Source organism: Chamaea fasciata, unplaced genomic scaffold (assembly GCF_029207755.1).
Source record: "Chamaea fasciata isolate MVZ Bird 193981 ecotype frontalis unplaced genomic scaffold, bChaFas1.0.hap1 SCAF_27, whole genome shotgun sequence".
In the NCBI taxonomy this organism is placed as follows: Eukaryota; Metazoa; Chordata; class Aves; order Passeriformes; family Sylviidae; genus Chamaea; species Chamaea fasciata.
Window position 1 is genome coordinate 4,853,306 of NW_027094112.1, and position 13,755 is coordinate 4,867,060.

A 13,755-nucleotide genomic window follows, 5' to 3' on the forward strand; every position below is an offset into this window, starting at 1 on the left:
CACTCTTGCAAGCTATTGGTTGATGTCGCGATTTGGCTCCACCCCCTCGTGCATCACAGGCGCTCATTGGTCCGGCTCTGCTGCCGGACCGCCCCCACATCGGGCTGGGGGGTCCCCAATGGGGCACGGAGACCCCAGCCGGGATTAGGGATGGGGGGAAACTGGGATTGGGGATGGGGGGAATTGGGATCAGGGGATGGGGGGGACATGGAAAGAGGGGACACGGACCAAAGGGACACGTGGGCGGACGGGACAAAGACCGGGGGGGACGAGGCCAGGAGGGACAGAAGGGACAGGAGGGACCCGCAGTCCCAGCCCTCCCAAAAAGCCGGACCCCCTCCTGGGTCCCTGTCCCTGCCGCGCGGTGACTGTCACCAGCCCGGGCCGGGCAGACAAAGGGATGGGACAGGACCCGCAATGGGGACCCTGGCGGTGTCACCTCCCCCTGTCAGCGGTGTCACCTCCCCCCTGCCAGGGAGAGATTTAATGACCAATTAATGTCCCTCCATCTGTCCCCAGCCCTGTGCCCGTGTCCCCGCTGCTGTCGCATCCCTCCCGGAGCCGCTGCGGGGTCACCCCCGCCAGCTGCGGGCCGGCTCCCGCTGTCCCCAAGTGTCCCCGCGGCCACCCCCGCGCCACCCGGCGCCGCCTGTGCGCTCCCTGTCCGTCTGTCCGTCCGTCCGTTCGTCCCTGGGTCCCTCCAGCTCTCTCCTCTTTCTCGCGTCTCTTTGTCCGTGCTTCCGTCCATCCCTCCGTCCATCCCTCCGTCCATCCCTCCGTCCGTCCCTCCGTCCGTCCCTCCGTCCATCCCTCCGTCCATCCCTCCGTCCATTCCTCCGTCCATCCCTCCGTCCGTCCCTCCGTCCGTCCCTCCGTCCATCCCTCCGTCCATCCCTCCGTCCATCCCTCCGTCCATCCGTCCATCCTTCCGTCCATCCCTCTGTCCATCCCTCCCCCTCAGTGTGGGACGGGAGGATAAAGGAGGTGAGAGGGAGTGAGAAATGGAGTTCTGAGGGAGTAAAAGGGGATTTGGGGGGGATTAATGGGGGACCTGAGGGGTTAAATTTGGGATCTGAGGGAGTGAAGGGGATCTGAGGGGAAAAACGGGGAGTTCTGAAAGGACAAAGGAGGTGTGAGAGGGTAAAGAGGGATCGATTTGGGATCTGAGGGGGTAAATTTGGGATCTGAGGGGATCAATTTGGATCTGAGGGGCTCAGAGGGGGCTCCGCCCCCCGCCTCATTAATTCCCAGCATGGTGGGTCAGAAGGGCACCCCTGGGTATCCCGGGATATCCCATCAATAACGGGGCTTCCTGGGATCCCCGGGAGCGCCGTGAACCCGCGCAGCCCCTCCCGTGTTCCCGTGTTCCTTCCCTCATTTCCATCACAATTCCCTGGCTTCCCTCACGGGCCAGGAAAAACAGCTGGGAATGGGGATGGGAATGGGGATTGGGAATTGGGAATGGGAATGGGAATGGGAATGGGAATGGGGATGGGGATGGGAATGGGGATTGGGAATTGGGAATGGGAATGGGGGAATGGGAATTAGAATGGAGATGGGAATGGGAATGGGGGACTGGGAATGGGGATTGGGAATTGGGAATGGGAATAGGAATAGAAATGGGAATGGGGATGGGAATGGGAATGGGGATTGGGAATTGGGAATGGGAACTGGGGGCTGGGACTGGGAATGGGGGACTGGGAATATGAATGTGAAGGGAGGGCTGGGAATGGCTGGGAATGGGAATGGAAATGGGGGACTGGGAATGGCAACTGCTGGGAATGGGAATGGGAGACCAGGGAATGCAGGGAGAGCAGGGAATGCTGGGACTGCGGGAGCAGCTGTGGGGCGGGAGCGCCGGGCAAACCCATCCCGGCCCCAAATCCATCCCAGATCCATCCCGAGCCCATCCAGGATGGATCCGGAGGGGATGGATGATTCCCTGCAGGCTCCGTGGAATTTTGAACCCTTCCCGAGGTTTTCCCAGCCTGCCCCGCGGATCCATCGGGAATTCTCCAGCGGGGATGCAGCAGCTGCTCCCGAGAATTCCAGCCCCGGGGCTCCGGGATGAGCCTGGAATATTGCCGGGGTTTTATGACCCCAGTTCCCAAGGGAATCCCAAACGCCACCTGTCACGGGAGGGACAATGGGAAAGGTCCGACCCTCCCTCGGCCTGGACATTCCCAATTATTTTTTACCCTAAATTGGGGGTGATTTAATTTTAAAAATTCCCCATTTTCTCAGCCATACACTGAATTTAATCCATTTTTAAAATCACATTCATAATAAATATAATATTTATTATATTTATTTGGGGAGCAGCTGCCGCCCGGTTCTGCCGCGCAGCTGTGGGAACAGATGGAATTTTAATTCCTGGGAATTCTGGCCGGGTTGGAGTCGTTTGGGGCCCAGTGGAGCCATCAGGGGCTGACAACCCTTCCCTAAAAAGGGTTTTTGTTGGGAAAAAGGCTGATCCCGAACCTGGAGGAGGGTTGGGAAGGGGTGGGCTGGGCTGATCCTTACGGGAGACAGGGATGTTTTTATTTTATTTTATTTATTTTATTTTATTTTATTTTATTTTTTTTTTTTTATTTTATTTTTATTTTATTTTATTTTATTTTATTTTATGTTATTATTTTTATTTTATTTTATTTTATTTTATTTTATTTTATTTTATTTTATTTTATTTTATTTTATTTTATTTTATTTTATTTTATTTTATTTTATTTTATTTTATTTTATTTTATTTTATTTTATTTTATTTGAATTTAAATTAAAACCCCCCCAAATCCTGCCATGAATCCCCCAAAATCCCGCTTGGAAACCCCCAAATTCCAACCGGGAACCCCCAAATCCCTCCTCGGGGACCCGCCCCTCATGAATATTCAAATCATCGCTCTGTGATTGGCTGTAGCGTTGTCCTAAGGCCACGCCCAGTCTATCCAGAGCGTCCTTGGTTACCATAGCGACATTTCCCCTCTTTTGTTTTACCCAATCAGCGGCCGTCCCGTGGCTCCGCGAGCCAATCAGAATGCGGCATGCTAATGAGGGGCATGACCTTGGCTGGCCCGGTCCGGCTTCTTCTCCATAAATTGGGATTTTTTTCCCCAAAAATTGGGGGTTTAATCCTGAATTTGCGGGGTTTTTTAAATCCCTAAATTGGGCTTTTGATCCATAAATTGTGTCTTTAATCCACAAATTTGGGGTTTTATCCCCAAAGTGGGGGGATTTTAGCCCTAATTTGGGCTTTTTTTATCCCCTAATTGATCTTTCTCTCCACAAACCGGGCTTCTCACCCACAAACGGAGCTTTTAATTACCAACTTGGCCTTTTTATCCCTAAACCAAACTCTTTCCTTCTCCGAATCCCAGAGGGACGTCAAACCCAGCCAGGAGCTGCTGTGCCACCTCCGAATTCCAAGGCCAATCCCATTTTTTTTCCCTTCCCAAATTTTCCAGCCCTGTCACCCAGGCTCCTTCAGCCTTGCCCTGGGTGAGCCGTAAATGGAATTTCCCCGGTCATTTCCCTGGAAATCCATCAGTGCCGGGGGAAGGACAAAAGATCCTTTCCCGGGTAATTCCAGAGATTTTTTTTTTTTTTTTTCCACCTTGACGGGAATTCATGGATCTCGGGATGGGAATTTTTCTCCCCTCATCGGGCACTGAGAAAAAAGAGAATTTTCCGCCGTCCTTTCCCCAGCGGGTTTTGAATCGGCGTTTGAAGTCGTGCCCCCTTAATGAAGTTTGCCTGAAGAGTTTAATTAATTCGCTAATGAAGCCCCGCTGGTTTGGATTTGGAATCGTTCGAGGGGGAAATTTTGCCTTTAATTTGGTTTCTTGTGGGGTTTTTTTTTTTTTTTGGGAGGGGGTTTGGTGGGCTCCGGGCTGAGCTTTGGGGTGGGGTTTTTAAGGGATTTTCCAAGGAGAGCGTGAATTCTTATTCCTATTAAATGTTGTTGTTGGTATTATTATTATTATTACTATAATTATTTATTAGTATTAAATGGTTTTTTAAATTTTATTATTTTATTTTATTCCTATCTTTCTTATTTTTGTTGTATATATTATTATTATATATTATTATTGTTGTTTTTTTAATTTAATTTAATTTTAATTTTATTTTTATTTTATTTTATTTTATTTTATTTTATTTTATTTTATTTTATTTTATTTTATTTTATTTTATTTTATTTTATTTTCCAGCCCGCTGCTCGCTCTCATCCTCCTTCCCCCTTTACTTTTTCCTGGGAATGTTTTGGGAGTTCTCGGCCGGCAGAGGGGGACAGAGTCCAGCGAATCTCCGGGAATTCGGGAATGCTCATCCCTAAAAATCCCTGGATTTTTTGGGGGGATGGAAGGGCCGGAATGAGGCAAAATCCCAATTCCTGCCCCTCTCCCGAGCCTGAAATCGGCTCTGTCCAAGCTGGAATTCCAAATTATTTATTTATTTATTTCACATTTTTAAATATTATTTTGAAAAAATCACTTTGCAGGGGACAGAGTGGATAAAAGGAGGACTTTTTTTCCCACTTTAAATGGAATAAAAGTGGTTCAAAACCAAGGATTTGTGTCTTGTTGAAGCCGAAATTCCTGAATTTCTGTCACTTATGACCTCAAGGACAAAAAAGAGGGTTTTTTTCCCACTTTAAATGGAATAAAAGCTGTTCAAAAGAAGGATTTGTGGGTGGTTGAACCCCAAAATTCCTGAATTTCTGTCACCTCAAGGATCCAGTTTGGATCATCCCTGACCTGGATCCTGAGAAAGCCACGAATTTCCCAAAATCTCATTAAATAGCAAAGAAATCCTGATTTTCGTGGAGTTTGGGGCAGGAGGGTGAGGGATCCCTCAGGAAGGGCTGGAAATCCACACCAGGAGATCCCAGAGCCAAATCCAGAGGGGAAAAACACCTTCGGAATTCCAATTCCAGCCCCTAAAATCTGGAATTTTTTCCCGAATTCCAAGCCTTCAAAATCTTTATTTCTTTCCCAATTCCAGGCCCCCAGAATTTTAATTTCCTCTCGAATTCCAGGCCTCTGAAATCTTGATTTCTTTTAATTCTGGACCTTTAAAGCATCAACTTCTTTCCCTAATTCCAGACCTCTAAAACCTTGATTTCTTCTCGAATTCCAGGCCTCTAAATCCTTATTTCCTTCCTAATTCCAGGCCTTAAAACCTCAAACTCTTTCCTAATTCCAGGTCTCTAAAATCCTGATTTCTTTCCTAATTCCAGCCCTCTAAATCTTCATTTCCTTTCCTTTTTCCAGGCCCTAAAACCTCACATTCTTTCCTAATTCCAAGCCTCTAAAATCCTGATTTTTTTTCCTAATTCCAGCCCTCTAAAACCTTCATTTCCTTCCTATTTCCAGACCTTTAAACTTTGATTTCTTTCCTATTTTCAGGCCTCCGAAACCTTCATTTCTTTCCTAACCCCACACCTCTAAATCCTCGCTTTCCTCTCAAATTCCTCTAAATCCCTTTCCTAATTCCAAGGATTCGTGCATTTCCAGGTCTCTTTGCTCAGGACGATAATGTGAATAATTCCCATTTTTTTTTTCCCTCCCTCTCTGACTCAGCATTCCTGATTTATTATCCAGAAAGGGGAAAAAAAAAAAAAAGAAAAGAAAAGCCTCAAAAATCGCTGATTTTTCATTTTCCAGCCTCTCCGGGGGTGAAGGATTTGCTCCTGCGAGTTTTGATGACGGATGGGCTCAAAGGAAATTTATTTTTTTGTCAGGAAAAGAACCTTGACAAGGAGGTGCTGCCTTCCATCCCTGGCAGCTCAGGATAAATCTCCTGCCAGAAATGAGGAATTTTTTTGGGGGAGATGTTTTCTGAATTATTCAGCGCCTGGAGGAGGAAAAATGGGATTTATTCCATCCCGGGGTTCGGGGTTGTTCGAGGCCGGTGCAGGAGCGCGGAAAGTGCTGGAAACGGCGCCGAAATAATGGGATTTATCTTGGGGTTGGGGTTTGCAGCGTGAGGGAAAAGGAAAATGAAGGGAATGAGGAGTGAAGGAAATGACTGAAAAATGAGGGGAGAGGAGCGAAAAAATGAAGGAAAAATAATGAGAAATGAAAGAAAAATAATGAAAAATGGAGGGGAATGAATGAAAAATAAAGGAAAATGAGTGAAAAATGAGGGGAAATTAATGAAAGACGAACATTTAAAATATCTTTAATTGATTTCTTCCCTGAGGACTGGCAATCGGTGAACGTCTCCGCCTGAAATATCCCAAACTCCAGAGCAGTGTTGGCTTGGTTCAATTCCAGCCCGAAATCTCAGCGTTAACCTGGGAATTCTTGGGAATCGGGCAATTCCTTCCATTTCTTGGCAGTTCTTTCCAATTTTTGGGCAATTCCTTCCGATTTCTGGCAATTCCTTCGATTTCTTGCCATTTCCTTCCATTTTTTTGGCAATTCCATCTGAATTCTGGCAATTCCTTCCATTTTTGCGGCAATTCCTTCTATTTCTTGGCCATTCCTTCCATTTCTTGGCAATTCCTTCCAATTTTTTAGCAATTCCTTCCATTTTTGAGGCAGTTCCTTCCCATTTTTTGGGAAGTTCCTTCCAGTTCTTGACAGGATCCACCCCGAAGCTCATTTTCCATTGGATTTCTATCTCAGGATCCATCCAAAAGCTGATTTTCCGTCAAAATCCATCCCAGGATCCCCCCTAAAGCTGATTTTCCATTGGATTTCCATCCCAGAGCTGATTTTCTGTCAGAATTTCCATCAGGATCCACTCCAAAGCTGATTTTTCCATCAGAATCCATCTCAGGATCCACTCCAAAGCTGATTTTCTGTTGGATTTCCATCAGGATCCACCCAAGAGCTGCTTTTCCATCAGGATTTCCGTCCCAGGATCCACCCAAACCCCAAATTTTTAGTTTTCCACCCCTTTTCCATCCCAGGATCCACCCAAAAACTGATTTTCCATCAGGATTTCCATCCCAGGATCCACCCAAACTCCAAATTTCTCATTTTGCACCCATTTTCCATCCCACTCCTTGCCCACAAAACCTCGGATTTATCCCGGTGTCCCTTCCCTGCCGTGCTGAATTCCCAGAATCCAAACTCCCGGCGGGAATCTCTTCCCCTTTCATTAATTTAATTGATTTTCGGTGTTTTTTTTTAATTTTCCACCCCTTGGAAATGAGAGCTGGGAAAGAGGAGCGATGAGAAAAACAGGGGAAAAGGGATTTTATTTGTGGAGGTTTATTCTGATCCCTTTCTCAACCCTAAAATCTGAAATTTTTTTTCTCCTTTAAGGCCCCGATTCCACGGCAGAGGAGCCTCAACTCTGCAGCGCTGGCAGAACTTCATTAAAAATCTGTTAATTAATGCTCCTTTGGAGGCGCTGACCTTTGGCATCGATTGAGTTATTCATTTATTCATCTCTTCATTCATTTATTTATCCATTTATTCATCTATTTACCTCTTTATTCATTAATTCTGTTTATTCATTTCTTCGTCCATTTATTAATTTATTCAACCATTTATTAATTTATTAACCCGTTTATTCAGTCATCTATTTAATCACTTATTAATCCATTAATTCCTTTATTCGTCCATTTGTTCATTTATTCATCAGCTTTTTCGTTCCATTGGAAAATTAGGGAAAATTAGGGAAAATTAGGGAAAATAAAAGGGAAAAGAACGACAAATTAATGAAAAACGAAGGAAAGTGAAGGAAAAATGAAGGAAAAATTAGTGACGAACGAAACGTGAAGGAGAATTAAGGAGGAAGAAGGAAAATGAGTGAAAAGTAAGAAAATGACGGAAAACTCAGTGGAAAATGATTGAAATTGAAGGGGAAAGGAGAAATTAAAGAAATTGAAAGAGGAAAGGAAAGAAAATGCAGGAAAAATGAAGAAAAACGAGGGAAAATCGAGGGAATTAATCGGAAAACACGAAGGCACCGGCTCAGGGTCACTGCCTGCATTTCCGCAGAAAATTCCAATAAATATTGGGAATATTTTGGGGATATTTGGGGAATATTGGGGGATTGTTTGGGGATTTTTTTTTTTTTTTTTTGGAATTTTGGGGGATTGTTTTGGGAACATTTTGTGAATATCTGGGGATTCTTTTGGAAATATTTCGGGAATGTTTGGGGAATATTTTGAGAATATTTTGGGTCTAATTTGGGATTATTTGGGGAATATTTTGGCAATCTTTTGGGTATGGGGGGCCAGGTGCGCTCTGAGTGTGCCAGGATCAATTTTGGCCCCAAGGAATCTCCTCCGGGGAATCTTGGGAAGATTTTTCCCACTGGAAATGGCTGAAAACGGGGTTGGAAAGATTTTTTTTTTTAAAATGTGAATTTTTTTTGTTCCTCGACATTTTGGGAATTGGAGCTGAAATCGATCAGCGGCGAGAATTGGTCTGAAAAATGAGGAAAATGGGATTTGAGAGCAGCGAAATTCCCAGGAGAGGTGAGGAACAGCTCAGGTGCTCCCGGAGAATTCCCAGAAAAATCCCAAAAAATCCCAGAAAATTCTGGGAGCTGCGGCATTCAATATCTGGCATTTTAACAAGCTACAAAACGAACGGAATTCTCTAAAAATGGAAATTTTTTGGAGTGGAAACCGTGATCTGTGAGCCCCAACCTGCCCAAAAAACCACCGGGCACAAAACACAGGGAGAGATCTCTGAGGGTGAGAAAAATTCCTGCCAATGGGAATTTCCTCTGGAATTCCTGCCAGAGAGAAATCCTAGGGAATAAAAACTAAAAAAAAAAATTAAAAAGAGTTTATTTAATTTATTCACAGCTTTCCTGCAGCGAGTGTTATAATTCAATTTTAATTTTTCGTTTTTCATTTTTAATTATTTTAAATTTTTTATTTTATTTTTTAAATTTTTATTTTTAATTTTATTTTTATTTTTATTTTTAATTTATCACCGCCCTGTAATTTTGGTCGTTTTTCATATCTCGATTTTTTTTTTTTATAATTAACAATAAAAGATAGGATTCTCCTCTCTGAAGGAACTGAAAATTGGGATGGGAAAAGGTGTCTGGAAGCTGGAATTCCATCCCAGGGCTGATTCCAGAAGGAAAATTTGGAGTTTTTCCCGTTTCCCCCTCCACGGATCCCCACGGGATAAATTTGTCGGGAAGAAGGGGAAAAAAAAATAAAATAAGGAAGCGAAATAATCCAAAATTCAGGCGTGGGGGTGGCACCAGCTTTGTTCCCCAAAACCCTGAAATCCTTGGAGAAATTGGCCCCTTTTGGGGGCATTTTTTGGGCACTTTGGGTTGATTGATTTTTTAATTCGTTTTATTCATTTCTTAATCCATTTATTCGTTTTTAATCTATTTATTCGTTTGTTTATTCATTTATTCATCTATTTATCCGTCTACCCGTTTATTCATTAACGCGTGGGAGCAAAAAAAGAGAGGGGGGGGGAAAAAACAGCCACACCCGTTTTCTCGGGATGGATTTAAAAAAAATTCAGATTATTCCAGAGAAGGAGGGAGGAAAAACTTCGGGATTTTGGGGAATTCGGGCAACGCAGGGGTTGAGTGGAAAAGGGGGGAAAAAACCTTAAAATTTTGATAATTTTATAATTATTTCTCTTTTTTTATCGTGTTTTCTCAGTGGGGTTTGCGGTGGGTTTGTTGTTGATTTTGGGATTTTTTTGGGGGGGGGAGTTTTGAGGGTTTTTTGCGGTTTGGCACAGAATAAACTGAGGGTAAGGATGGGAATAAACTTTTCCTATCCCTGCAAGACAGAAAATGTAAATTTATGATTTTATCCCCATTTTTTTTCCCCACAACTTCTTTTTTTATATATTCCTAAACAGATATTTAATAAGAACATCACGGGGATGCCATTTTTGGTAATTATTACGATTATAATAAATCCAACGCCTTAATATTATATTAATGAATACAGTTATTACTCTATCAATATTAACAATAACAGCTTAATGATTATATTAATATTTATTCGTACATTTAATAGAATATATTGATAAAAACACTTTCTTTAAACCTCTCGGGCAAGAGGGATGTTGGGTTTTAATAAGAATTTTAATTATAATTGTGATTTCTCCGTGGTCTTCCCGGCTCGGGAAGGATAAAAGCAGCAAGTTCAGGGAGAGGAATCCGAGGCTCTGGAATGCTGAGAACCGACTCTGCAGCAAAAAATACAGAAAATTAAAATATTCGGAGACGTGGCCGCGGTGATTTTTGCACCACAAATTCCCCCCCTGAGGAGCAGCAGAACAGAGAAAAACGCGAGGAAATTCCAGGGATTTTTTTAAGGGAAAAATTCAGCTTTAAAACCAGATTTTAAACCAGATTTTAAATCCAATCCTTTCTCCTCCGCGGAAATGGAATTCCTGCGCCCCTGACTCCCTGGATTTATTTATTTGAATCCACCTGCAGCTGCATGAATTATTCACACGCGATTTCTCCGGCCGTAAATCAATTTTTTTTTTTTTTTCCTGCGTTGACAAGAATTCCTTCTGCAGTCCCCACCCTGGCTCCTGGTGCAGGAGCGAAACCTGTGGGATTTTGACCCAAAAAAAAGGTCCGAGAACCAAAAGGTCACTGGGACAGAACCCAAATTTTCCCTTTTTGGGGTGGGAAGGAGGGGAGGGGAACGGCGGGGTCGGGGGGTGTGTTGCCTGTGGGGAGAACCTTTGGAAAATGGGGGGAAAGGAGGGAAAAAGGGGAGAAAAGGAGGAAAAAAAGGGGTGAAAAAGAGGGGGAAAGGGAGAAAAGGGAGAAAAAGGGAAAAAATGGAAAAAGAGGGGAAAAAGAGGGGGGGGAGGGGGAAAAAGGAAAAGGGGGAAAAGGGGGAAAAGGGAAAGGAAATGGAAAAGGAGAAAAGGGAAAGGGAAGGGAAAAGGGAAAATTAAAAGGGAGGGGGGAAAGGAAAAAAAGGGGGAAAGGGGGAAAGAGGAAAAGGAAAAAGGGAAAGAAAAAAGGAAAAGATAAAAAAGCCAAAGGGAAAGGTAGAAAAGGAAAAGAAAAAAGGGGAAAAGGAAAAGGAAAAGGATGGGATCGTGCCCTTGGGAAGCTGAACGAGGAGCGGCCGGTCCCGCTGGCTCCGCGACAATCGCGACATTGTCCCCGCGCGGGGATTTGATGGAGCTTCGGCTCTCGGGGCCGACAAAGGGCTCGGGGTTTCATCCTCCGAACCCCGGCGCGGTTTTCCCGAGCTGGCAGGAATCCTGTCCCAGGAACGCGGTCCGGGGAGGGGAGAAATCCCTGGATTTGGGGTTGGGGTGGAATTTATGGGGGAAAACTGCTCAGGAACTCCTGGAGCCCCCGGAATCCTCAGAACCCCTGGAGCTTCTGGAGCCCCCCGAGTCCTTGGAGCCCCTGGAGCCCCTGGAATTCCTGGAGCTCCTGGGACCACCAGAACCCTGGAACACCTGGAGCTCCTGGAGCCTCTGGAACCCCCGAAGCCCCTGGAGCTCCTGGAGCCTCTGAAGCCCCCAAAACCCCTGGAGTCTCTGGAACTCCTGGAGCTTCCCGAGCCCCCCAAAATCCCTGAAGCTCCCAAAGCCCTGGAGCCCCCAAAGCTCCCACAGTCCCTGGAGTCTCTGGAATCTCCTGGAGCCTCTGGAGCCCCCAAAACCCCTGGAGTCTCTGGAATCTCCTGGAGCCTCCAGAGCCCCCCAGAGCTCCCAAAGCCTCTGGAGCCCTCAGGACCCTGGAGGACCCCAAGCTTCTGGAGCCCCTGGAACCTCGGGAACCCCTGGAGCCCGTGGAGCCCCCGGAGTCTTTGGAACTCCTGGAGTCCCCGAAGGCTCTGGAGCCCCCGGAGCACCGGAATGGGGAGACTCCCGAGCGTCCCTCCCTCCTCGCCCTCCTCCCTGCGATAAGGAAAGGCACAAAGGGAAGGGGAAGGGCGGACTTTGACACCCCCGCCCCGCGCTCCTGGGCCGGGCAGGGCGGGGGTGGCACCCAGGGTCACCCCGGGAGGGGACACGGCCCGGGGACACCGCCAGGGCCACCCACGGGATCCGCGGGGAGCGGCGAGAGAGGCTCGGCTGGAAAAATCCCGTCCCATTTCCAGCTCCGGGGTGCTCCAGGGAAAAATCCCGTCCCATTTCCAGCTCCGGGGCGCTCCAGGGAAAAATCCCGTCCCATTTCCAGCTCCGGGGCGCTCCAGGGAAAAAATCCCATCCCAGGGAAAAATCCCATCCCATTTCCAGCTCCCTGGCGAGGCAGGAGAAGGGAGCAGAGGGAATCCAGGAGCTCTGCAGCCAGTTTGCCCCCAGAGCATTCCCAGTTCCCCGGGAATCACATTTTGGGTTGGATTTCCGATCTTTGGGTATTGCTGTTCCCGCCTCACTCTGGGATCACCTCGATCCGGCTTGGAGCGCTGAGGAGGGGGAAGTCAGGAGATCCTGGAATTAGGGAGGAATCGGGATTTTGGAAACTCAAGCCCCTCAGGACAGGGCTGTGTCCCTCTGTCCCCAGCCCAGGGGTGACACTCGGGGCCTTTTCCAGGCTGAATCCATCTCTCCTCACTGGGAATCACCCTGAGGAATGGGGCAGGGGAGGTGGGAGAGACCCCCCAGCCCTGAGCTGCGTCAGTTAATTTAATTTTAATTTAAAAATTACAAGACACGGATCAATTTCCCAGGAATTGGAGAAACGTCCAGGCCATCGGTGGTGAATCACCGACTCTTCCAGTCTCCCAGCACTTTTGTGGTGGTTTCTGCTCGGTAATCGTCATTCCTGTGGGGGGTTTTCCAGCCTGGATCCCTCGGCAGGTTGTGGAAGGCAGGAAAAGCCAAAGAAAAAGTGGATGGATGGAGGGGTGGAGGGATGGATGGATGGATGGAGGGAGGGATGGATGGATGGATGGATGGATGGATGGATGGATGGAGGGATGGAGGGATGGAGGGATAGAGGGATGGAGGGATGGAGGGATGGATGGAGGGATGGATGGATGGATGGATGGATGGAGGGATGGAGGGATGGAGGGATGGAGGGATGGAGGGATGGAGGGATAGAGGGATAGAGGGATGGAGGGATGGAGGGATGGATGGAGGGATGGATGGATGGATGGATGGAGGGATGGAGGGATAGAGGGATAGAGGGATGGAGGGATGGAGGGATGGATGGAGGGATGGATGGATGGATGGATGGATGGAGGGATGGAGGGATGGAGGGATGGAGGGATGGAGGGATGGAGGGATAGAGGGATAGAGGGATGGAGGGGTGGAGGGATGGATGGAGGGATGGATGGATGGATGGATGGATGGATGGAGGGATGGAGGGATAGAGGGATAGAGGGATGGAGGGATGGAGGGATGGATGGAGGGATGGATGGATGGAGGGAGGGATGGATGGATGGATGGATGGATGGATGGAGGGATGGATGGATGGAGGGAGGGATGGATGGATGGATGGATGGATGGAGGGATGGATGGATGGATGGATGGATGGATGGAGGGATGGAGGGATGGATGGATGGATGGGTGGATGGATGGATGGATGGAGGGAGGGATGGATGGATGGATGGATGGATGGATGGATGGATGGATGGAGGGATGGAGGGATGGATGATGGATGGATGGATGGATGATGGATGGATGGATGGAGGCATGGATTAATGAATCCATGGCTCCATGGATGGTGGATGGATTAATGGATGGATGAATGGATCCATGGATGGAGGGATGGATGGATGGAGGGATGGATTAATGAATCCATGGAAGGATGACTGATGGATCCATGGTTCCATGGATGATGGATTGATGATGGATGGAGGGATGGAAGGGTGGATGGACG